This window comes from Heteronotia binoei, chromosome 2 (genome assembly GCF_032191835.1).
Source record: "Heteronotia binoei isolate CCM8104 ecotype False Entrance Well chromosome 2, APGP_CSIRO_Hbin_v1, whole genome shotgun sequence".
In the NCBI taxonomy this organism is placed as follows: Eukaryota; Metazoa; Chordata; class Lepidosauria; order Squamata; family Gekkonidae; genus Heteronotia; species Heteronotia binoei.
In genome coordinates, this window is record NC_083224.1 from 51,598,670 (window position 1) to 51,625,740 (window position 27,071).

At 42.5% G+C, this 27,071-nt stretch overlaps 1 protein-coding gene and 1 pseudogene across 2 annotated transcripts in view; both read left to right on the forward strand.

The window, feature by feature from the left end:
* The window catches only part of DLGAP4 (DLG associated protein 4), a 422,133-nt gene that overhangs the window by 100,381 nt on the left and 294,681 nt on the right, over positions 1–27,071 (forward strand). The gene's annotated exons all lie outside the window — the stretch shown is intronic.
* LOC132567564 (large ribosomal subunit protein P1-like) lies at positions 4,188–4,657 on the forward strand (annotated as a pseudogene).

Here is a 27,071-nt window from a genome sequence, read left to right on the forward strand (position 1 = left end):
AGGGAAGGCTCCATGGTGACGTTTGGAAAGTATCAGGGGCTAATGGGCTTAGCATAACTGAACAAACTTATCTAATGTGACGGTATAGGGCCAAATCATTATCTAAAGTGACACTCAACCTACACTATGGTGTTTGTCTCTGGGTCGGGCTTGGTCTTTGTTTTTGACTCAACTTGGCTGGCACAGTCTTTTGTGTGATGTTCAGTTTAGAATGGCTGGCAGGATGCACACAGAGATAAGCTTGACTGCTTTATGGAAATGTCCAGGTTGCACATCGAGTACATGGGTCTCCCGCTTCACTCTTATGGTGTCCTGAAGGTGCAGGAAGATGATCACAAATGCTGTTAGCCCTTGTAATGGCTTCCACCAGGAGGACTGAAAACCACATAGCTGGACAGCTCATGGTGGCCGTGTGACCTCTTGTTCCGCAGAACCAGGGACTTGTGCATGATAGCAGACTGGGTTAGGGCCTGTCTGTGGGAGCACTGCCTTGCGGACTGAGGCCCAAACAGCTCACATAGGCCTGGCAGGAAACTGGCAGCTTGGCCTATGCCTGAGTGTAGATGTGTGTGAGAACTAGAAGTCCAGGCATCCAGGCAGCTAGACCGGAAAACACAATGTTCATATAGAATGGAGAGGGGGCTTTGGCTCACAAATGTCCTTGTCATAAACCTACCCTGAATTTGTGTGTGCTTACATGTGTGTTTGTGTGCATGTAAATTATGTTCCTCTTTGTTGTGCCACCACCCCAGGTTAAGAACCCAGCCTCCCATGTTACCAATTACTTGGGGAACACTGGTAGAAGCTGCTTCTGAGCAAGTACAAGGGGCAGAGTTTCCCAGTTACTCCAGCTCTCCCCCTGTATGTGCATGTCTAGGGGTGTGTTCAGATGTACCATTAGTGGTGACACAGCTCTGTCTCGCTGATGGATTAAATATGTTCCTTCAGACATCCACATCTGGCAATTGAGTGTCGTCCGGGGTCATCCCGGCTTGCTGCGAATCAGTGCCACGTTAATTTGATAGCGCAGAAAGCCTGGCCCTTTTTCGCAGAAGCAGCACACGATCGTTTTTTTCCTGTTTGGACAGCTCATGTGCGCTACTGCCCCTTGGAATGTTTACCGCCCCTCCCACCTTTTTTTTAAAAAAAGTCCCAGCAGACGTGCACATTGCCAGATCATCCGGGAATCTGAGGTGACGCTTCTGCTTCTTCGATCAACACAGGATCAGAAGGGGGGGGGGGGCGGAAACATTATCCCACTATTCAGAACAGGAAAAAAAATCTTTTTTTTTCATTGTGGAGGATTTCCAGATATCATTGTCACTGCCAATTTCTAGGAAAGTAGTTCCTGGCAGTTCCCTGGTTTGAATGGGCAACGTTCATTCCGGAAACTTTCCGCCGTTCCCCACCTCCCGCCTCTGAAGCAATGTTTGATTTCCCACCTCCAAACAGTTGGGCTCATGTTCAATGGACCCCCCTCCCAGGAATCACCATCTGATCACACATGCTCCAAGAAAAGAGCGTGATAGTATTGGATGTCTGATCGCTCAACAACAGGATGAGTCGCATTCTTGGATGCTCGTCTGATCGGCCCTGCATCGAATTAATATTCAGCGGTTCAAATTTGAGCGCCACACACCCGCTTTTAATGTGATGTGTGACCGCACCTTAAGCGTATCTAAGTGTGATTGAGTAATCTAAGTTCACAGGGAAGAATCTGAATCAATGTTAGCTCTCTTAAACAGGAAAATACATTATTGCTATAGATTATGCTAGAGCAAAAGTCATTGGAAATACTATCATGCCTTACAACTTAATAAAAAGAATAGGGAAATAGAACACTTGGCTAAATTTACAATACAAAAGGTTTAGCTCTGACACACGCACACGCACACACACAGAGCTATCTGTGGAACAAGCACACATCCTGACCTCATTCTGGGGAATCTCATCTCCAGCATTTGAACAAGACTAATAGATAGATCAACTGTTTAACTCTCCCTGCCTATGTTGGCCGGAAGCCTCTCCCATTTCAGTTTTAGGGAACTTGCCCCACATAGGAAAGTATACCCCAATATCCCAATCAACCTAGGCTGAATATAGACAATCTATTTAGGCCAACACAGGAACTACCCACAGTCAGATTCAAATGCACAAATCTTGGTCCCTCCTCACTCGTGCCCTTTTGTCATTCTCCAGCACCTCTCTGCCACCTTAAAAAGCTACCACTTACTAAGTGGTAGCAAATCTCTAAAGTGCTTCCCTGTCACCTTTCCCGGCCATCTGAATGGCCACAGAGTGCCAAGGAAGTCCTTCCCATGCGCTTGAGCAGTCTGACTGCTCCTCCAGAGCATGCACGGCCCATCCCTCTTCAGGCAGTGGGGGGTGCGCTATCTGACTGCCCCAGGCTGCCAAGGACTATGCCAGCTTTTTTTCTGAGTTGGGAGGCTGCCACCACAAGCTGCCCATCTGTACCAAGCCCTAGAGTGTATGTCCTGCACATCTCAGTACCCATATATTTTACAACAACTTTCCCTGGCAGGTGAGCAAGTGGTCATTTCTCTGTGGAAATCCATCTCTGCACTCTCTCTGAGCTCTTTGTGCATTTTATGGTTTTCTTCTTTGGGAGTATAAATGGCTTTCAGGATCCCAAGAGCTGCGTGATGCACTTCAAAGCACCTAACATCTCCAGATCACAACAGTCCTTACTAATGCTGCGAGGACTACAACTGACGGCGTATGAATCTGTTCATTACTGTTTCATGTGATTAGCCATTCACAGCAAGCCCAATATCATAGCTTTCCTCCCCATCCCTTTTAAAAACTTTTTCAAAGTTTAGAAACATCTTTCCTTGATCTGTGACAGAAATCAAAGCAAATGCTTGCAGCAGCTTTTAAACCTGATTATTCAGCAAGAATAAATGGAAAGGATTGGAAGCCCAAGGCGAACATTTAGATGAGTTTGGGAGAGAATTATCTTCTGAACCCCTGCAAGGCATTTACATTTATCAGAGAGGCCATGCTGCATTGTTTCCTTGCCCTCTTTCTCCCTGTGGCACTGCAAGTCAAAAAGGTAAGTCTCATGGTGGCATTTACCTCTACATCAAGTGCCTCCAGACCCTTTTAGTCTGCTTCTTTGTCACTGCAAGGGAAGGACACAGTAACCCACATGCTCTGTGTTGCAAAGCCCATAAGCGAGTCCATATGACTGGTGAAGTCTTACATGGACATTGCAGTCCTAAGCAGTCTGCTTAGCAGCTGAAGTCTGCTGTTGAAATGCCTCACTGAGAGCATTTGTACTGCTGAAAATGTTCCAGACAGAATGCAATTGGCCACACAGATGCAGTGCCCTTCATATCGTTCACTCTAGTTTTGTTTTTCTGCAGGGGAAAACTCTTTGCTTTATGTACAGACATAATTTCACACTCACAGTCCAGGATTACATTTTTCCAGGTTATGTTGAAAGCCAAGCTATACTATACATGGGAGATTTAAGGTTGCACCTTGAGATGTTTATGTTTTGACTTTGACTAAATGCTGTTGTGGTGGAGCTTCGAATTTGGTTGTAGCAATTGTATGCGCGGAGGAGTTAATCAGTCCCACCTATGTATATTCACAGTCTAAATTACTTTCCAACTGCCACTTACCCTTCGATTCTCAAGCCATGTAATTGTTTCCCACACACACCTGGGTGGGGAGAGTATGGGGTTGCCAACCCTAGGTTGGGAAATTCCTGCAGATTTAGGAATGGAGCCTGGGAAGAGCACAGTTTGTGGAGATATGAGACCTCAGTGGAGTATAATGCCAGAGTCTCCTATCCAAAGTGGCCATTTTCTCCAGGAGAACTGATCTCTGTCATCTGGAGATGAATTGTAATTCCAGGAGATCTCCAGGACCCACCAGGAGGTTGGCAAGCCTATGAGAACACAGATCCAGGTGGGCAGCCGTGTTGGTCTGAAGCAGTAGAACTAAGTAGGAGTCAAGTATCACCTTTAAGACCAACAAAATTTTATTCCGAATGTAAGCTTTCGTATGCATGCATACTTCTTCAGACAATGGAATGGGATACAGTGAGCAGAGCTACTTATAGCTGATAGTCAGTGGTTTAGAATGCAGAGTGGTATAAAGTTAGAATCCAGTGGCAAAGCAGTGAAATTAACAAATTGAGCTTTTTTCCCCATCTTCCCGTCAGTGGCACGAAAGGTGCTATGTCCTTCAGCTGAAACGTAGGCTGAGTCCCAGCCGGCGACCAGCACCGCGCACCTCTTGCCTGTCATGGCCTCCATCTCCGAGCTCGACTGCATCTACTCCGTGCTCATTCTGCATGATGATTAAGTCACCATCATGGAGGATAAGATCAATGCTCTTATCAAAGCAGCAGGAGTGAACGTTGAACCATTCTGGCCAGGCCTGTTTGTAAAGGCCTTGGTCAACATAGACATTGGAAGTCTCATCTGCAACGTTGGCATGGATGGTGGTGCTCCAGCTGCTGTGGCCCCGGCTGGAGGAGGGGCCTCTGCGAGTGGTGCTGCTCCTGCTGAAGAGAAGAAAGAAGAGTCTGAAGACTCCGATGATGACATGGGTTTTGGTCTCTTTGACTAAGCTGGTTTTTGTACTCTTTTACAATAAAGATACAAATATCTAAGTGGAAAAGAAACCCCCAGAAGTTAACAAATTGAAAGAACATTTGGTCTAGAGAGCATTTGTGTGGGAAACCAATGAAACAGTAACATGTCAGAATGGGAGAATCTTGCTAGCAGCAGAGTAATTAACAGACATTTATTGCCTCATTTTCCCATTCTGACATGTTACGGTTTTATTGATTTCCCACACAAATGCTATCCAGACCAAATGTTCTTTCAGTTTGTTAATTTCACTGTTTTGCCATTGGGTTCTAACTTTATACCACTTAGCATTCTAAACCACGGAGTACCAGCTATAAGTAGCTCTGCTCACTGTACCCCATTCCATTTTCTGATGAAGTGTGCACGCATACGAAAGCTTACATTCTAAATAAAACTTTGTTGATCTTAAAGGTGCTATTTGACTCCTACTTTGTTCTATGAGAACACAATTTAGATCAGGGCCATGATTTCCCTGCTGCAATCAAACATACCACCTCATAGCTGCTTTTGAGAAAAAATGAAAGTAGAAGGAGATCCAGTCATAGATTACCTGCTTTTGTTTTTGGTGGAACTTGTTAAAACCAAGCGAGCATCCATGACTAGTTTTTCCCAGTGTAAACAAGGGTCGGTTCTTCTAGTTTGGCCGGATGAATATGCTATCATTCCTTGGGACAGAAAGATGCTGAGAAGCCCTGCCATCTATTTTCTTAGTTGAAAACATGAAGACAAAGATCCATGGTGGTGGGTGAAAAGTTCGTGATTCTGATTTTGGCACCTGGAGACTCGCTGTCAAACCTGGCTTCTGTTGACAACCTGATGTGTTAAAAGCCCTTTATTCTTTGCTGTTCTGATGGAAGAAACATACACTGCCTAGTTCAATGAGTTTAAATTGGATAATTTAAAACAAGTTTTTTGGCAACTTTTTGGAGACTCAGAAGTGCAAATAACTGAAGCTATATTTCTTCATCTGGTGATCTTCAGCCTCCCGTTCACAGTCCTGGGCAGCCAGGGCATAGAACTTGATATTCATTAGCAAATGGGCTACTTCACTATGTAGTTTCCCACATGATAATGGAGCTCTATAAACATCAAGCAAACGCAGTAACTTCCAGTGTTGCCAGTCCCAGGGCTCAGATGCTGCACCATCTCATTATCTCCATGTAGCTAAATTGTAGCTTTGCAGAGAGGGGATGGTGGTTTGTATCAGGAAAATGGCAAAAGAGAAAACATCCCCCCATGTTGTTGCCTCAGTGTGGAGCTGCTGATGAGTAAAAACACTATAAAACATGGGAGATCCCCATCACTGCTCTCCTATCTCACATCTAGTTTGCCTTTAGACATGTGACTAAATTCTGGTCCATGGATGCAGCTTCTCTCTTGCTTTGGGAATATGACAGAAGGCTAAAATCAGCAAGTAGAGGCCTAGTACAGATTGGTGCAGAGATGCCCAGTGGTTTTTAGAAGCTATGAGAACACAGCACAGTAGATTTTGATTAATCTTGTGTTAGATCCCAATGCTTTGGGTTGAAGGCTGCCAGTCTCCAGGTAAGATCTCTTGTGATTACAGCTCATCTCCAGATGACAAAGAACACTTACCCTGGAGAAAATGGCTGCTTTGGAGGCTGGCCTCTTTGGCATTGTAGCTTTCTGAAGTCTCTCCCCTGCCCTCTCCAAGTTCCTCCTCCCCAAATCTCTGGGAATTTCCCAACTCAAAGTTGGCAGCTCCACTTGGATTGGTCCAGAGGCTGAGGCCAGTGAAAAGGATGTGCATTTAAGGATCACCAAGAATGAGGAGGAGAAACAAAGCACACAATGACATAACCAGATACATTGTGCTTCATTCCAAGTCATTTGGTTTAGTTATTTAAACTGTTTATGAGTTCATCTTTCTTGATGCGTTAGGAGTTGGATCCATGGTGTGAAGGAACCAGATAACAAAATACAATAGATATCAATACCCTATTAAGAGCCAGAAAATATTTTAATTTTGCCCAGTCTCAACCTTGCCTCAAAACTCTGCTGAACAACTCCATTTTACAGCCTCACCAACAATCCAGCAATGTGAAAGCCTTCTTCATTTGTTCTGGGAGGCACCTACTCTATATGCAGCATAACATCAGAGACATCTTTTTAGTCCCAGTACTCTCTGGAAATGAATAATTTATCTGAACATCTATTTATTAGAATAATTACTAATTATTCAGTCACTTGCTTTTTAACTGATTGATTCCTTAACTAAAACTTCAGCATCAATGCCTTCTTGAGATATTAAAAGGAAATATGATAGCTGAGAATTTAATAAGCAGAAGAAAAGAAAAACTTGTTACGGGTACTGGATGTGTGTGGAAGGTGGCATGCATTAGGGAATTATCCAATAAGTGTCCACAACAGTCAGCCTAAAACATCCTTTCATTCATGGCAGAAGTGCTGGTAGTGCTTTTGAGATAACACTTTCACGTTTTCCCAAGCACAGCTTGAGGCACCATGAGAACTTGAAATCACCATGACCAAACACCATGGTGAAACAAGTAATATGTGAACTGGGACAATGAATAACCTACCATAATTGTCTTCAAATTTCTCCAGAGCTGTTGAGCGAGCATAGCTGAATGGAGTATCTGCAATGCAGAATTAAATGTTTTCACATTCTCTTTCCCCAGAGAACCCTGGGAACTGTAGTTCTGTTAGGAAAATTAACAGCTTAATGGAGTATTTTCAGCTCTCTGACCAAAGGAATTAAGTATACTGATCAAAATAGGAACACTGCATAGATATATTCTCATGTAATTGTCCTAATTTGTATGTAACTCTAATTCATACACTACTCCAGTTTTGCTTGAATCCTTTTTGGTACTATCTTCCTGGTGAATTGTTTAAAAGAAGATGTGACCAGGGAAATCACTTCTGTAGGTTCATAATGGTGTTTCTGTCTCTATTTTTCAGTGTCAATTGATTGCGAAAACCCATGACTTGCATTAATTGAATAGATAAGGGTGGCTGGCAAGTGTGAAGTAATAGAAATCTCTGTCCACCTGATCACATTTACTGCGGACCCTTTCTTTGTGGCACGCTGCATTTGGGAACTGATGCTTTCAAAGCTTGAGAATTGCATAAGCTGTTTGCCTATATTAGCTTGGATCTGAAGGTAAATAAAAGTAAATCATGCCTGGAATGAAGTAGGACTTGAAAGAAGGAAAGCACATATGCTGTGTCTTTCCAAAGAAGTCAACATGATACCTGGGGGGGGGGGGGGGGGTATGAGGGAATTTCGAAGATGACGGTTTGTAAGCTAAGGGGACTGTTCTGATTTAAACACCACAGTAGTGTTAAAAAGATACTACTGGGGTAGGGGGGATTAACAAAAAAATGATATTGCATTCCTTTTCATTTCAAGGCAAAGATTTTTATTTGAGCATATATGACTTGATTTTCAAATGACATAAAACATAGAGTTGTTTATTTCTTTATTTTAGTCCCCAGTAATAGGGCTCTATATTTGGTAAAGGTGAGCAAGCAGTCAACAGCTTCTATCGTATCACCAAGATAGGTCAGTATACCAAGTGGGACTAAAACTCTCATACATACAGGTTTTTGTAATGACTGTTCAACAGAAGACAGTTGCTTAGTGTGGTGCTCATTATTGTTCATGAAAAACACCAGCACATTCCTTCTGCACCAAGTATACTCACACCCAATAGACAATTTTTGCCCAAAAGTGGGAGAGAAATGTGTGCACAGAAGACTTCATCCTTGCTATCTAGGACAAATTCATATATAGAGGTTTTGTACAACATAGATGTCTACAACATAGATTTGATTTTCTGGAAAGGCAGCATCACATTTGCTCCAAACAAGCAAACACACACACAAGCGTCTCAGTCATAGTGGAGTTCCCTTTCATTAAACCAGGACAGGTTAGTGACATGCATGAGGGGTTCCCCTCATCGGGAAGGTTAGTGACATGCATGAGGGGTTCCCCTCATCAGGAAGGTTAGTGACATGCATGAGGGGTTCCCCTCATTGGGAAGGTTAGTGACATGCATGAGGGGTTCCCTGTTGCCCATTCCTGATGTATGATATCACAGTGGAGCCTTTAATGCTAACATTGGTCACAAAAAACTGTGATGGATGTTATCTCTGAGCTCCTGTCTCCTCTGTTGGGAAAATTGGCCATCAGAGATTCAGTGATATTTTCATAACCTCCTAAATAGGGATTTTCCCAGCTTTATTTGCATGGAAAGCCTCCAAGCCAATCTCTAGCCAAAGAGAGAGGTCCGGATTGTCCCATTTTCCCCTGGACCCCTGAACTGCAGGTTTTCATTGCCACATCTTTTAAAGCAGAATGTGTCCCCATAGGTGATGATTGACTTGACAATCATACTATCAATGCATTCCTCAAGTCATTGCCATGCTAAATCCCTCAAGATGTAATCATTTTTCTAATATTTATGCAGGACAAACTAAGGGCTTGGTCAAAATCTGTGGCTCTTATACACTGATATATATGCTGTTCTCTGTAAGAGAAGTAAGATAAACCTTTGTAATTGGAGTCCTCATGTGTACAGCAGTAGCAGCCTAGAAAATATATACAACCCTCCTGCAAGTTTCCACTTAACTCTATGCTGAATTCTTACACTGATGCTTGACCATAGTTTCAGAGATTTGTTTTGCTCGCTATATTCTCACCATACCTATACTCAATTTTCCTGTGCTTTCTAAGGGTCATTTCTCATGTTATGCAGAAGTTTGACTCAGTATAGGTCTGTTTGCATATGCAGCCTTTGGAATTACAATGAAACCCACTGCATTCCCATAAGCCACCAGTTCCATTTGCCCTAGTTTTGCCATGGGTTAAGTCACAAAATAAATCATAACACCTTGGGGTCTGCGTCTCATATTGCATTTCTTTATTTCACAGGTTCTATTGCATATAGCAACTGTAGACCAGGGATTAATGTTATTGATTCCAAGTGACTGCTGCGGAAGGGAGCTGTGTTGGTCTGCAGCTGGTTCAAGTCCGGTAGCACCTTAGAGACCAACAAGATTTTCAGGGAATGAACTTTCAAGAGTCAAAGCTTTGTTTGACAGATACTTGATGAAGGGAGCTTTGACTTTCAAAAGCTCATGCTGAAAATAGTGTTGGTCTCTATGTTGCTCCTGGATTCAAATCTATATGCAGAAAGAGACTTGAATGAGCTCAGATTATGGGAAGCACTGAAATCCAAGGTGCTGAACGGGGCATGGACCTGTACTCTCAGTTTTCTGTTTACTTGGGATTGTCCTTTTAAAAGGATAAAGAAAGACTTAGGCCTAATTCCTTTTCTCGCTCAAATGTAAATCAGGCATAACTTTCTTGTCAGCACTGGAGTCACAGTTATTATTAATATTATACAGCAGTGCAGAGGAGCACCAACTGAGATCAAAGCTGTATCATTTCTCAATTAGACTTTCCACCAGGGATAACTTGTCACATCTCCTGCCACTGCTCCTGTCTATGAAATCCTATTAAGCTCTTGGTCTCAGTGATATCTTGAGGCCACAATTTCCAGAGGTTAATTACGTACTGTGGCAAAAGAAGAAAACACAATGTTTCCAGTGTTATGGAAATGTTGTTTTAACCATAGCAAAGTTTCACTTATGGGGTTCTGCCCAGGTTTACAAGCAGACACAGAGTCACTTCTCACCTGAAAGATTATGGGGCATGCAGACCAATGGTGATGTTTTGGGTGCCTGCCAGGATATTCTATACCCATGTCTGAGTATTTAGCCATGCTTTTCATATTTTAGAGTGAGGCACAAGTTGCACCCATTTTAAGCTTCTACTTGCAGATCTGGGATGTACACCCACACTGGTCCTGTTAACTGCTTTAGACCTGCAGCAGTCAGCAGGGGAGCTGGCAGAGGCCCCATATGGCTTGCCAGCATTAGGCATGTCAGCATGCCTGATAGTCATAAAACTCTCAATCTGGAAACACACTCTTAATAAAAGTATATCTGAACTAATGAAGGAGGTGTTCCTTGAATCTTGCTATGTTTTGTAATACACTAGGAATAAGGCCTGTTGTGAGGGGAAAGAGACTCCGGGTGAGTACCTCCCCCTTGCTGTCTTCCCACCAATGCTCTCTCTAAGGAGTCCTGTGAGCTAAAATTCTATTTTGTAAGCTACTGGGATCAATGCTGTGAGCTACTGCATAAATTAGTTTGCTCTGGGGCTATTTTTCCTGAGCTAAGACAAAAAATGTGTGAGCTGGAGCTAGATTCCAGTAACCCTGTTTAGAGGGAATATTGCTTCCCACCCACCTAAGTGAAGACACTCACACACACACACACACCCAAAGTTGATGTCTGTCATCTCGAGAGCAGTTGTAATTCTGAATGATCTCCAGCACTCACCTGGAGATTGGCAACACTGGTTCTGCAGGAGCAAATGGCTGGTATGGAGGGTGGAGTCTATGGCATTGTACCTATCTGAGTTCCCACCCCTCTTCAAACCCTACCCATTCAAGGGTCCACCTCTCAAATCTCCAGAAATTTCCCAACCTGGAGTTGGCAACTGCTAAGTCACGCTGGCAGTCATACGGGGGGCTTCTGCTGAACAGGAGCAAGCATCCAGGCCTAGTTAAGTCATGCCAGTCTGAAGAATAATTTTGGGGGATGCAGCGGGGCATGATGACAGTCACACAGACAGTAAAGCTCAGCATTTCTTTTGTTTGCAGTGTGCATTGTTGCTGCCTTTTCCTGTCATATTCAGCCTTGTGGCATTTAGCATCAGTGTGAGCTTGTGGCATGATCTGGGGGGGGGGGGGGGTTGGGGGAGGGGGCCTGGTCATGTTATGGCCTGGCCATGTTACCATAGAGTAGGGGAATTGATCTGACTTCAGCTTTACATCTCCTCCTCCCTCCTTGCAGCCTCTACCTAGGAAAAGTACAGTTTTTCTCCAGTGATCTGAGTGATCTCCAGCCCTCAACAGTGGTTCCCCAGAAGAAAATGGCTGGCTTGGGGGGTGGCATGTATGACATTGTACCTGTCTGAGGTCCCAGTCCTCCTCAAACTCACCCTCTCCAGGCCACCCCTCAAACCACCAGAAATTTGCCTACCTGGAGTTGGTAATTGCTAAGTCACAGTGGCTGTCATAGTGGGGCTGCTGCTGAACATGAGCAAGCAGCCAGATTTAGTTATGCCAGCCAGATGGCAACAAGTCACCCAGAGGGTGTTGCTAGGCCTAAGATAGCCAACCTCCAAGTGGTGTCTGAAGATCTCCTGGGATCACAACTGAACTCCAGACAACAGATCGCTCTTCCTATCCTGGAGAAAAGAACTGCTTTGGAAAATGAACTGTATGCCATTCTATTCACTTGAGGCCTCTCCCTTTACTGACAGAAGATGGTTACCTAGCAACAACCTCTGATTAGGGGTGAGGCTGAGGGAAGGAGGGAGAAAGGGAGTAACAGGTAAGAGCCATGGCCTGCGAGGAAATGCTCCCAGCAGGGCCAGGCCTTGCCACCTAGTCACATTACAATGGCAGCAGTTCCTGGCTATTTCCTGGCCTTTGGAGGCTGCATGTTGTATGGTAGGCTTGATCTTCAAACGTGGCAGAATGAGGTCATAGTAAGAGGGGGCATGGCTAAGAGCCAAGGAGGTAGAATAGACTTACTGCTTCAGACTACAGGTCCCTTAAATTAATAACTCCCTGTAAATGGAAAATTAGCACAGCTTATGAAGGCCTGCACTAGAAGCTTTGTTCCAGAAGAGGTAGAGTTTTTCTTAAAAAAAATTGCAATGAGCTTTTACATGGAGGAGCATTAAAATGTGACCTCTCTGCACTATAGTCTGAAGTTGCATAGCCCATTCTTCCATCTACTATCTCACTTGTACACAAGTCCTGAGTTCCAAAAGATTAAAAAATAATTACAGTTTCCTTGAAATGTTTCTGCATTAGGTAGCCAGTATGAATATCCCCACAGTAGAATCCAATCATTTCAATCAGGCAAGTCAGAAATTCTTGGCTGGAATAACTTTGTCTCTCTCCCTCTGTTATCCTGTTTTTCTAGATGCTGTGGCATTGCTTCCCAGCATGCACTACAGGGAAAACCTGGATTTGTAACGTCTACACAGTTAAGCTCACCAAAAGTCACTGTTCTGACTCTCATTTAGATGACAGACCCCACATACTCCATATTGAGAAGCCAGGAGGAGGCAGAGAAGCTCTCCAGCTTCAAGTCTTCCATCAGAGCTTTTCTGTCACTTAGAAGTCTGCATTCTGGTTTTCTCCTTCTGTTTTCAGAGCACATTATACTGCAATACATTGATATCATATCAAATGCACCCGGATTCAGTGTTCAGCAGAATAAAGAGGAAGACGAAAAAGGCTTCATAAGGAAGAGCTGTAGCAGACAGCAACTTTTTGTTGTCCTCTTTCTAAAAATGTTTTGATTGTGTGGTACCCAGAATATCACATCATGTTAGTCATTTATTTATCTAAATATAACCTAAGACTGCCAAACCCCCAGTCCAGGCGGGGGTTCCCCCATCCAGGAGGTTCCCAACCTGCCGGCCCATATTAGGCTGGCAGGGGGAACCTCCCCTTATGTTGCCAGCATGATGATGTCACCTGGAAGTGGTGTCATCGCACCAGCAACGGCATGCAGTGGCCACTCTAGGCATTTGGGAGGGAAAACTATGGCACAGGAGACTTGGCAACCCAGTTACTTTGTTTTTATAAAGCTGAGTCCTGTCCACACAAACTCCGGTCACAACTTCATAGGAAAAAAATAGCAATAAAATATTTTAAAATTACAAATCCAATCCCTGCTTCAACAATAATCCCTGGTGTCTTGTGAACAAAAATTCTACTTTGTGAGCTACTGGCATTAAAGTTGTGAGCTACTGTAAAAAATTAGTCTGCTGTGGAGCCATTTTTCCTGAGCTAAGACAAAAATGCATGAGCCAGAGGCTAAAAAACTGTGAGCTAGCTCACACTCAGTTTAGAGGGAAATCTGATCCTAATGTACTATGCCAGCGTTAGCCACTTTCATTTGCACATATTCAGTGCTCACCAAGTTTCAGATACCAAGGGATGACCATACTTGGAAAAACGTATTTAAGAGTATGGTGGCTGCTTCCATCTATCAGACAGTAATATCTCACATTTCCAAGAAAACTCAGAGTGAGTAAAAGGTAGGTTTAAATGGTGCTGGAAAGTGCCATCAAGTTGCAGCCAACTTATGGTGACCCCACAGGACATTGAGAGGCGGTGTGCCATTGCCTGTTTCTGTGCAACAACCTTGGTATTCCTTGGTGGTCTCCCATCCAAATACTAATCAGGGCCAACCCTGCTTAACTACCAAGATCAGATGAGATCCGGCTAGCCTGGGTTATCCAGGTCAGGGCAAGGTTTAAATACCCAGACAAAAGAAAATCCCAAAACTAATTTATAGTAATTATACAAACATTAGAATTGTGCCCAAATTAACAGCATAGCTTATGATTTTGTAGTTAGGTATCTACAGGATTGTCCTAGAGAATATATATTGTTCATTAGATAATGTACAAAATCCTTCAGATGAAATCAGATTCTCCAGCATCTCTTGGAGATGCACAAACAGTAAATGCATATACTGATTTGTTTAGGCTTCTGGTTTACACACGTGCTCCATGCCTTCCTGTCAGTGTGAACATATACTAGCATTTTTTACACATCATTTTCTGTAAATCCCAACATAAATAGATGAGCTCCAAAGCAGGGATGCTTTGATTTCCAGATCTTTGAGCCTGTCGGTCACCCTTCTCTGAGAGCAGCCTGTCCAGTCTACTATTTTAAGGCATGTTTTGTCGCTGCAGGGTGGCATGACCAGCCATCAGCCATGTAATATACTCAGTAACCATGGCAACTAGCAGGGATTTGTCCTGCTGCAAGCCTAAACTGGCCAAACTTTGTCTTCCCATAACCAGTTTGGCATACTAGATTTTTTGCAGTGCAAACAGATGCCCTTAACTATCTTTTTTAATCTGATTCAAATAGCCCTTATTTAGTCTTTGGGACCAAACAACTTTGTATTTTAAGAGATGTTCCTGTTTCCCTTACAGTCAGCTAAACAGACCACAGATATGTAATGTATTATTATTATTAGCCTTTTATGTGTTTTAATAAACATTGTTTTATTTATATTGCAAGCTGCCGAGTTCTGCTAGGTAGAAAGACAGCTAATAAACGTTTTAAATATAAAGAAATAAAATCCTAAGGAGCAAGGTACTGCTGCTGTTCTGTGTTCTGTTCTTCTTTCTGCCCATTATTAAGGCAGATGATTTGTGTGTACAGATAGACTTGAGTATTAACAGGATCTTTGGGTGTATGTACAATACTTTGTACACAAGGATTCACTGTATTTCCCCCTTTGGCAACACCACCACACTCCCAAGGCTATGGGCTGGCTTTTCATGCTCCCCCCCTATACTGGGAATGAATGAAGATTCAACCTAGGACTTTTCTGCAGTCTCCTTTTCATTGCTTGTGTGCCCATATTGCTTCTTTTTTATTTCCCACATGTGTTTTGCTCCCTCTAGTGGTGGCTTTGATATTACATCACTGAATCTCCAGCATATTTTCCTCCACTTTAAATGCACGGGGAAATACTCTGAAGATACAATGATGTTATATTGAAGCAACTACTAGAAGGAGCAAAACGCATGCGGAAAAGGAAAAAAAATGAAAACATATGGGCACAAGTGCTAAAGAGTGCAGAAAATAATGGCTGGAATGGAGATCAGTTTTTTGCATAGAATCAAGAAAAAACCAGTATCATATAATGGTGGGAGTGTTGGAGCAGGATTTGGAAGACCCAGGTTTAAATCTTTACTCTGCCATGCTAGCTTGCTAGTGCTCTTGGACCAGTTGTATATTGTCAGTCACACCTACCTCATGGGGTCATCATGAGGTCAAAGTGAAGAAGGGGATAATGTTCTCTTTGAGGAGAAAAGTGGAATGTAAATGAAGTAAATAAATACATTGAATGAATTGTCCATTAGTGCAATGATATATTATTTTTCCTTCCAAAAAGAGAAAGTTACAGCATCTCTTGAGAATAGTGAAGTAGGTCAATGGGAAGAGATAGAGCCTCTTGGGACAAAAGAACCAGGGAAAATTAGCACAGAACTGAATGGCCCACTTTTGCAGCACAGGCAATGTCATGTTTAAAGTTACATGTAATAATACAAAAGATTTCATGCAGACATTTCCACTCAAGAAACTATGGAGTAATTTGGACTCTGAAAAGAAATTAGCTCCATCATGGAATTTTGCAGCTAGTGGCTAATATTTGGGGAGATGAGGTTTTATTCCATGGAAAAGAAAATGGCGTGCAATTTCATCCAACATCTGAACTGACATTTCCAAAGGAAAATATGAATGAACTCCTAGAAATTGATTTTGGAAATAAATTGGCATATGGGTCTAATACTTCAGACTGAAACCAACAGGCATAATTTCTTAATGTTCCAAGAGTTGCATATGTTCAGTGAACAGCCTTTGCATAGCAGATTGTCAGGTGCCTTTTCCTAGTGCCTGGCAGGAATATAGAAATATGTTTGTATAAGACACAGGATCTTGCTGTATTTGTGTTGCATTAGCCAAAACTGTGCCCATATTGCCTGATCAAATCAAAAGTAAATGAGTAATAAATCTAAAATTGAAATTTATTGAAAAAACAGGACATACAATGGACTGAGCTCATCATCAGTAAACACTTAGCACTGGCAAAGAACCCATGGGTGTCATGTTTTGCCAGTAGATTTGAAAACATTAGTGTCAGGTCAGAGGTTTCCTTGCCTGCAGAAGTTTTATCTGTCCCTCTTAGACATGGGTCTTGAATATTCCAGCAAGACTATCTCTTAAATTGTACAACATGGATTCATACACCCCTCACCAATGTTCCCTCTAAGCTCCACAGTGTTGTGAGCAAAAATTCTACCTTGTGAGTGAAAAAAGCTAGTAGCATTAAAGTTTTAAGTGATTCTACATTTGACTATTGCATAATTATTTTAGAAGATTATTTCTATAACCATAATTCTTTTAAAGTACCTTTGAACTATATTTTAATAATAATTTAAATTCTATGAAAGAAAACAGAATCAAGTCAAATTTTGTTACAGAAAATGTTGTCCTCTATGTTGGTAGACCAGGCCTTTGGCAAATAGGTCTACCTGCCCCCTTTCTATTATATTGGGAGACCTGGCATCTGGAGAAGCAGTCACCTACTTCTTTGCACTGTAGTGGCAGACCTGGTCTCCAGAGAACAGGTCTACCCACCTCAACTCACTATATTGGTAGACCTGGCTTTAGACTGTCACCCTGAACTGAGACTCAGAAAACATACCAGCACATGACAGGAGGATTCTTGCAGTCTACTTTAAAAACAAAACGAAGTGAAATATGGCAGCCAGCATTACAGGTCAAGTATAACAATCACTGACAGAACCCTTGCTAACCTAAAAACAAAACAAAACAGGAAGTTGTTCAAATGTTATCAATCTGCAACAAACTACATATTTATTCAAAGCAGGAGTCAAAACAGCTATGTATGGCTCTGCTCAGCTATGTATGACTTTGCTCACTGTGCTGGATTCCTCGTTTGATGAAGTGTGCTTAAGAGCACACAAAAGCTTGTTTTCTAGATAAGAATTGGTTGGTCTTAAAGGTGAAACTTGACTCCTGCTTTGTTCAACTGCTTCAGACCAACATGGCTGCCTGCTTGGACCTATCTACATATTTATTCAGATATTTATATTCCATTTTTCCCTGTGACTCAAGGCAGCTTACAAATAACACTGGAAAGCAAAACAGGGGTGTGTAAAAAAAAACAACCTTTCCCCCCAGGCCCTTTGTAGCCTATGGGGACCATTATAGTCAATGGACTTCATAGGCTATAATGGAGAATTAACCTGGGGGTATCTGGGACTGGTGGGGGGGGGGACTGTTTTTTTAGGTGGAGACACCAAATGTGCAGCATAATTGCTGGTGTCTCTCCTCACTCCCCCCCCCCCATATTTAAAAAAGATTGGAACAGGGGGTCCAGTTCTATGGGCCCCAGAAGGAGGTGCCCTCCATCCTCCATTGTTTCCAATGGATGGGGAAAATGCCTTCTCAGTTGTGGGTTGTAACAGTTCTCCTGTGCTGCTGGCTAAAACTTTGAGTGCCAGCGCGCCCCCTAGCACAGCTTAGAGGGAACTTTTCCTCTCACTAGTTTCTTTTTATTGTTATATTAGCCTGCTGTCAATAAGATGTTCTTGAGGAGATTAGCTCTGCTTCCAGTCCCTGAGACTGCAGGGATCTTTCCTATTTGCCCTGTTCTGAGATCACTAACATTTCAGCACAGGCAGGGGTCTTAAGAGGGCTTTTGAAACATGCAAAAAGAGGAACAAATCAAAGAGTATAAGAAACTCATGGAGAAACAAAATGGGGGGAAGGGCTCCTAACTTTCTATCACCTCTGTATATCTCTGGTTTATTTGTTTAAGACATTTATATCACACCTTTCCCCTACCTGGATAGCCCAGGCTAGTTCAATCTCATGAGATCTTAGAAAATAAGCAGAATAGGTCAGTATTTGAATACAAGGAATACCAGGGGCACAACGCAGAGGCAGGCAATGGCCAACCACCTCTGAATATCTCTTGCCTTGAAAACCCTGCAGGGCTGCCATAAATCAGCTGTAACTTGATGGCAAGGAAAAAATCACACCTGTCCCCATGGCTCAGGGCAGTTCTAAACTCAGGGCTGGATTCATTCATATCTGAATAATGTGAATAACATAATGGACCGCAATTAACCAAGCATGGTAGGGAATGGATCTTTTTCAGCTTTGGCACAAGCCGCTTTTTTGTAGAGAAAGAGGGGGATTAGCTGCCAGGTTGCTAGTCTGATTAGCTTCAAGGGAGCTGAACTAATTCACGATGCTAATTTAGCTTCAGGTAATGTTAACAAGACTTTCTGTAGTCAGGTGCACATTGACAGCACTTCCTTTGAAATTAGAGTTCACTTCTTATGCTAAAAATATTTTCTGACTCTGGAAAGTCTAGGTTTTGTAATCTTACAGGGTTGATTGTTTTGTAGGCACTGATGGGCTGTGAAGCAAGGGATGCATGTTTCATTAGTAACTAAAACAAACAATTTCCAGGCAACAAGAATGCTGATAGTTACTGGGAAATCCACATTTCATGAGGCTGACACTCAAATAGGCATGTTTACAAGACATAATTATCCACCCCTTACATCTGTTTATAGTGGGACAAAGTTCCATTCATCTTTCAGATATTACAAGACTCCTGTTTATATATGAAGTCAGGTTTATAGACCTTATAGGCAGAAAGTTGGATTTCTGATACAACCCATTTGACTACTTTTCTTTGATCAAACTGTCATAGCTACAGTTGCCAGGTTCCCCCATGCCAATAGGGATGGGGGGAGCAAGGGATTGGAAACCCCTGGAGATTTTGGGGGTGGAGCCTGTGGAGGACAGGAACCCCAGTGGGGTACATTGCCAAAGTGTCCACCCTCCAAAGCATCCATTTTTCCAAGGGAGATGAGCTGTAATTCCAGGGGATCCCGAGGTCACACTTGGAAACAGGCATCTCGGGTCACAGCCTTTTAAAAGGATGAACCAAAATACCAAACCATAATGCACATCACAAAATAATGTGCAAGTTTTCAGACTTCCCCAGCATTCTTTGGGTGTTCAGTGGCAAAAAAAAAAAAAAACCAAGGGAGATAACATGATGTTTCAGGGCATTGCAAAATAATCCCTTCAAAGTTTCTGGACTTGAAATAAAATGAAATGAAGACTTGATGGATTGATTTGATTTCCTGGCAAATAGTTGTGGGCAGCATTAGGGTTGGTGGGACAGAGAAAGAGAAAAAAGCGGGCATACACTCTTTGAACACAGCAAATCCTCCAGTTACTAGTCAGAGTACATAGATCCCTTGTAAGGTGGACATCCTGTTCGCCTTTACTGATTTTTGTTAGATAATTTCTTAGCTGATTTCTTCAGTGTTGCTACATCATAAGTGAATAAGATATGGTTCCAAAATTCAGCTGCCACTGTATGCTTGCACAGTGATCTTCAGATAGCAGTGTGACCTGCTGCCATCAGTTAGTAGCTATACTGGCCTCCAACTACATGCAGCTGTTTCAGTGTCATTCTTACATATTGCTTGCAACTCACTCCTATCACGAGATGAGCTGCTAAGTACTCCATAGACTACTGACTGTAAGTGCTATGCAAGGACAGGGTCCAGCAAAACTTAGGCACTGCTTAGTCTCAGTGAGAGAGGTTTAAGCATGAGCTTCAGTTTGTCTGGATCACACTTAGTATATTAACAGTGGAATCCTAAGAACACTTGTCTTGGAGTAGGCCCCATTGAACAGACCTGAATGGAATTCTGAGTAGATTTGTTTAGGATTGCTCTCCAAATAGTGGAAACACTTATAGTGCAATCCTATGTATGTTTATTCAGAAATCAATCCCAATTTATTCAATAGGACTAATGTCTAGGTAAGTGTTCTCATAATCAGCATCATTGTTTCTTAGAAAAATGCCTTGGCATAGTTTTCATTTGAAGACCATGATAACTCAGGAAAGAAAAGGAAAATCCAAATGGACACACTGGAAATGGACAAAGTTTCTGCTGCTACAAAGTTTCTGTAGTCTGTTTCAGCAGACTCTCCCAGTGTTTCAAAATCATAAGCAAAATCATAAGCAAACCCAGTACAACATCTCATATAAAAATAATGTGATCACCATCTTACATTTTACTCATTTTGTCCCCTTCCTAGTGCCAGAGCTTTCAAACTAGGTGTCTTCTTGTACTTTGAGACTTTATCCTGCTTTTATAAAGTTAGAATCTTTCAGTCTGTGAAACTTTGAGATTCTGGTTTGCTCTAGAGGTGGAGCTTTAAAGTAAATAATAACAAGGGCAGTTGGTTTGGGGATTTTGGATCCCGGATATAGCTTTCAAATGGAACTTGTTCTACTTCTACAAGAAACGAGTGTTCACATATTTTGACACAGGCAGAATAGCAGCAGAATAAATATAATAGCATTTCTGATCTTGATGATCTGACAAATTTCAGCAAGTATTTTTTCGTCTTTCTTTGTTATCAAAGCAAAGCATCTTTGCTTTGCTGTTTGTGAATCATAACAATATGACTTCTTTTTCATGAGACCAAGGGCAAGCTGAGTGATATTGGTTGAGTTGTGATGGAAGAAGTTCAAGTGAATTTAATAATAAATAGGACAGTTCCCTTGTTTGCCCATTCTGCATGTGTGTGTGTAAGAGAGAGAGAAAGAGTGGAGCATGCCATCATGTGCCATCTGCATCTGTGCACCAATTATCTCTGCCTGCAGGCACATTTTCTTGCCACAGATGCTTTTATATTCCTGTAATCTAAAGTAGAATGCAGGGGAAAAAATGGGGATGGGAGTGTAATCATATGGAGAAAAGCAATAAAAAATTCCATCAGTCTGCAAAATTCCTTGCCTTGGGAAAGTTTGGAAGCAACCCCAGGAGCTGTTTATTGAAAACGGTTTATTTGATGGTTATATTATAGCCAGCATTATAAAAGCAAAAATAAACAAGGTACATTTCATGCATCATCACTTGAACAAAAGGACTGATCTGTAAGGAATCCTTAATCCCATTCCCCCTCCTTTTTTTTTGCATTAGAATGGCTTCTTGGGCAGAGTGAGGATGAAAATCTATTTCGAAGTCCCCTGTGTAGTGACAGTTTTAGAGTGATATTATTGGGGGTGGGACTAGCACTGGCGCCTGATTAAAGGAATGTCTGTTGATATGTGTTAGGAGTTCAGCAGTGCCATCCTGAGCTGATTAACCAGTTAAGTAATCTATGCAAGTTTGCATGCACATAAAAGCAATAGTTCTGCAGAAAAAATAATTTCTTTCTGTATTATGCATGCAAACGTTGCAGGAGGAAACATCTTGGACGAAGCATTCCTTCTTACAGAAGAAAGAAGCAGAAATGCCTGTTTAAGTTGCCATGTCTCCTCTATGGGTTTCCTAATTACTTATAATTTTTATTAAAAATAGCTGATTTGTATAAATACTTAACTGTTTAAAAAAGAGGAGTCATTTTAGTTGCTCTAGAGGGTTTTAATCAATTCATATGATGCAACATCAGACTGTGTGGCTGGTATGTATTTTTGTGTCTTTTTGTGGGGTTTTTTTTGTGTGTGTGTCTTTTCAACAATGCAATGCACAAATTTCTTGGTGTTGTTACCCCTCCCTACTTTCCCAATTCTTCATCATTTTTCATTGACCATTTATTGATTACTATTCACTTATATGTTATTTCCCAAAGAAGTAGTGCTGGCCACAGAAAGAGCTTTTTCAGAAAGCCCATCAGATCAGACTATTGTTGTTATGCTTTTTTACAGTGATGACTATTACTACAATTATTATAAATTGTCACAGTCAGATATGTGGCTGGTAGATGGTGTTCTGCAATTTGAAATCTAGTCAAGTTCTTGGGGATTGCAGATGTACATTCACAGGATTTTTGCTGCTCCAAGCAACATTGCTTTCTGGAGCTGAGCTGGTATTATTTGCTCAATGCCCAGAATGTCCAGGTGTTTCTTGAGACTTCTAGGCACTGCTCCAAGGACTTCAATGACAACTGGCATGATGGTAATCTTCTTCTCCTAGAGGCGCTCTAACTCTGTTCATAGATTGTTGATATTTCATAATCTTCTCCTCTTCTTTCTTTTCTATTCTGCTGTCTCCTGGGATTGCAGTGTCAGTTATTTAAACTCTGTTTCTCATTCCCTCTCCCATCCCCATAATCGTGGTATCAGGGGTGTTGTGCTCCAAGTGTTTATCTGTTACAAGTAGTCTGTTACAGATAGTTACAACAATACATACCAGCCACACTTAGGGCTTCAGTAGCCTGATGTTACATCACCCAAACAGTCTTTGTTTCATCATTCTCTATGATCGTGTCTGCTTTCTGCTGCCATGAATTTCTGGCTGATGGTAAGCCATATTGCTTGCAAAGATTCCAGTGCAACATAACTGCAACTCTATAATGATATTTTTAATAGGAATTTTACTGCAGGCACTGACTATGCCATCGACTATTTCATCTTGTCTTGCAAAGTTGACATTTGCTGTTATTACTCTGAATCTTGACTTTCATACTATTTGTTTCAAGTGCCTGCTCTTGCGCAGCTAGAATGAGTCTTTCTTCAAGTGCCAATTTTGGAGCCATTTCTGGTTATTTTCACTATCAGTGTTGTTATCTGTGTCTTTCAAATATCAAAGTGAGTTTAGATTTCATAAATCTGCCTTGTAAACTGAAACTAGAAATTTTTCTTTGCTTTTCTTGGTGTAGTCATTCAGTGCTCATTTTTCTTCTTCAAGTGCTTGTTTAACTTTCAAGAGACCCCTTCCACCTAATTTTCTTGCTGAGTGAAGATGATTATAAATGCTGATTCAGTGATATTTGTCCTGCTCAGAAAGCAGCATCAATTGTTGCTTGGATAGACGATTTTCAGACCACGGAACATCACTTTTGACACTACTGGTCATATAATATATTAATACATAATAATTAAATTTTGGAGATGGAGAAAACTCGGTTTTTGATAGGAGAATCTCTAATCCAGATGCTCACTTTTGTATCACAGAATTTGCACGATTCCACAAAATATTTGGAGTACAGAATATTTAGGGTACAGAATTGATTTCTATGCTTATCTCTGCTCATTGGTTCCCTTAAAGATTCTCTGTCTACTAGGTGAGTTATATACCTCCCATTTAGTGAAGGGGATTCTCCACAGATTCTCTTTCTGGATCTGGCATAGTATTCACAGATTAGAAGTGTACACTGACACTAATCTGGAGATGAGAAAGCCAAAATTATTCCTACCCTAAGCATCAAATTTTTTGATGGGAATGGGCTTTCTGTGCATATGAAGTACATAAATACTTTAATCTTCTTTTCTTGAAAGACCATGCTCTCCTTTTCCTTTACTCCAAAGAGACACTGAGTTCAGGGTCAAAAAAAGAAAGTAGTTTGAAAGCATATGGTAGGATTAGCACTATCTCTGCCTACAAGCAATACATGTATTACTTCGCTGTCTGTGCCATTAGCTTCATTAGAGAATCCAAAGTGGTGGATTAAATCTAGTGAGCTGTGCAATGAACCTCATTGCTGGAGTCAGTTTTAAGGATTATAGTGAATTATGTAGATTGGAATCAAACTTCAACTCTGACAAGACCCATCATCTCCAGGGGAAAATGTTGCTGTAACTTTGCTAGTCAGAAGGTTTTCTCTGATCTAATTAGATGTTCAAACAGAGGCATGTTAGCCTCCCAGCTATTTCATTCCATATTTACTGTTCTGTTGAGTCAGGTTTGCAGAGACTATGTAAGCAACCAGCCAGGGTTTGCAGGGCAGATACAGATGTGCCTTTTTCACTACTCTACTGTCCTACGCCAGTAAAAATGGAGAATCTGAACCACAGAAAGATCACTTGAAATTATTTCACCGGAAAAGGACAAGCTGCTATAAATTGGATCAGAATCCAATTTCTATGCATTTTGGGGTGAGATATAATCATGGGTAAAAGTATTAAAATAAGAGGACCAAAGAATGTGTGAGGAAAACAGAAATTGAGTGACCTGTCTCATGTAACACAGTACAGTTTTTTTCCTCCAGAGTACAAACTTTGGTGAGTCAATGCCCACTTTGTCAGATAAAAGTAAGAATGATCCATCAGTCTTGATATCCAGGTCAGAAGGTGATAGGGGTGTTACCAAGAAGGAGCCAGGATGCAGTACGACAACATTAAACATGATCAGCTTGATTATATCAAGGAGATATGTGTAGACATGGAAAGTGCACAAAATTAGCATCTGTAATAAGAAAACATCTTATGTCCCTATTAGGGATGGGCATGGACCAGATGAGGATCTAAAGTTTGTCATGAAATTCGGCTGGTTCTGTTAGTGAAGTGGTATTTGCAAACTGAAGAACCACTACAAACTTCCATGAATATTGATGCAGTTTGTGGTAGTTTGTGAAGAGCAGAAAGCAGGGATTAAATGGCTCAAACCCTGCTTTCTGCTCCCTGTGGCTATTCAAATAGCTCATGAACCAAGACAAATAGGTTCAGTTCATGAACTGGCATATTGGTTCAGCCATGAACTGATGTGCCTATCCCTAGTTCCTATTTAGCCCTGGATTTGGGGGTCCATTGTCCTAACTTGTTAATAAATTCTAGTTTCTTAATCTCCCTTTGTTGAGAGGGAAGGTGGCATGGTATAGCCCAGTCTTGTCAGATCTTGGAAACTAAGCTGATCAGTACTTAGAAGGAAGGCCACCAAGGAATATTCTGCAGAGGAAGGAACTTGCAAACTACCTCTGCTTCTCACTTGCCTTGAAAGCCCCTTGTCTGGGTTGACTGTGACTTGACAGCACTTTGCCCCCCCAAGTTGGAATGAAGAGTCGGACACAAGGTATCGGTACAACTAAGGGCCACTTTATTAAGTATAGTAATAAACGGCAAGGGCAACAAGAACTGTGGCCTGATCAGGACCAGGGGTCTCAACAGACTGCTCCCCTGCCATTAGCGGGTGAGAGACCCACCCCCCAGCCGAAGCTGTGTGGCACAGCTCCCACCAGGCCAGCCCAGCAAGGAGGCAAGCCCCAGAGGGCCCGACCACCAGACACACATCGCAATGGAAGGCACCCTCTAGTCGAGCCTCCAGGACGGTCCATTCTCACACCCCAGGTCATCAAACCCTAAGGTTGATCCTGCCAGAAACCTAACTCCCCAAAAGGGGGATGTTTTCTGGTCCTCCCCTAGCCTCATAAAACCATAAACTCATTAACAACCTGCCAAACTAAAGTGACCAACCTATTTAACAGCACCTCCCTATAGCTAAATCCACAATCCACTGACCTGCTATGTAGGGTAGGCAAAAAAACACCCCAGAAAACTGCCAATCAGTTGGGGAGCAAAAAATTCCTACCCAGCCCCCCAAACCATGAGGCAACCAGCACTTGCCTACATAACAAACAGGGCAGGAGGGAGGGCCAATCTCAGCCTGGTGACTGAGGTAGGGGGCAGATGGTGCTGCTGCTATCAAAGCAAGCCCCACCCCTTCAAAAGCATGCCCAAATGGGCTGCAAAAGTCCTCCCTTTCCTCCCAGGGAGGCAAAGACATTCCAGCAGCCTAGCAGCGTGCTGCTGGCTGCTAGAAATGAATTGCCCCCCAAGTCGGAATGAATAGTCGAACATAAGGTATCGGTACAACTAAGGGCCACTTTATTAAGTATAATAATAAATGGCAAGGGCAACAAGAACTGTGGCCTGGTCAGGGCCAGGGGTCTAAACAGACCGCTCCCCTGCCATTAGCGGGTGAGAGACCCAACCCCCCCCAGCCGGAGCTGTGTGGCACCGCTCCTGCCAGGCCGGCCCAGCAAGGAGGCAAAGTCTGCTGTTTCCTTCTTGTATCCCAACGCCTTGCTAGCAAAAGCCAGAGCAGACAGGCATCCCTTAATGGATCGCATGGCCAATCCTTTACCTTTTAGAGAAACAGAGTAGTGGAGCAACTGCCCCACCGGGAGGGGCCAAACAATGCGATACCCTACCTCAGCCCTAAAGTCCTCAAACTGCCGCACAGCTCGTTCGTAAGACTTCCTGGTGCTAGGTTCAATGGCTAGGCCTATCGCTCTGCAGGTCTCAACTCTCCAATCAGCCATAGCTCCTGGGGCATTGGCGCCGGCTCTTGATCAGCATCTGGAGCCAGCTGACAAAACCGCTCCATCTGTTTACGAGAGAGAGCATCAGCTACCCCGTTATCTACCCCAGGAACATGCTTGGCTAAAAACAGTATGTTAAGCTGCAGACAGCGCAGAGTGAAGGCCCTCACCAATTTCATAACCCTTTGAGATTTGGATGAAAGGGAATTAATGACATGGACCACTGCCATATTATCGCACCAAAAATGAATTGTGTGATTGGCCATATAATTCCCCCACAGCCAAACTGCAGCAAAAATGGGGGGAAACTCGAGAAACGGTAAATCTCTGTTCAAACCTGCCTGAGCCCATGACTCTGGCATGCATCCACGCACCAATGTCCATGGAAATAAACCCCAAAACCTAAAGACCCAGCAGCATCAGACATGACCTGAAGCTCCGCCTCAAGCCTCATGTCGTCTCTCCAAAAAGAAATCCCATTAAAGGACTCCACAAATTCTTGCCATACCTTTAAATCCTCCCTCATGCTGCTGGTAACCCGTGTTCTATGTTGGGGCAGGCGGAGGCCTGCCATAGCATCACATAGCCTATGAAGAAAAGCTCGTCCGGGAGCAACCACTTTGCAAGCAAAGTTAAGATGCCCAACCAGCTGCTGGAGCTCAAGCAACGT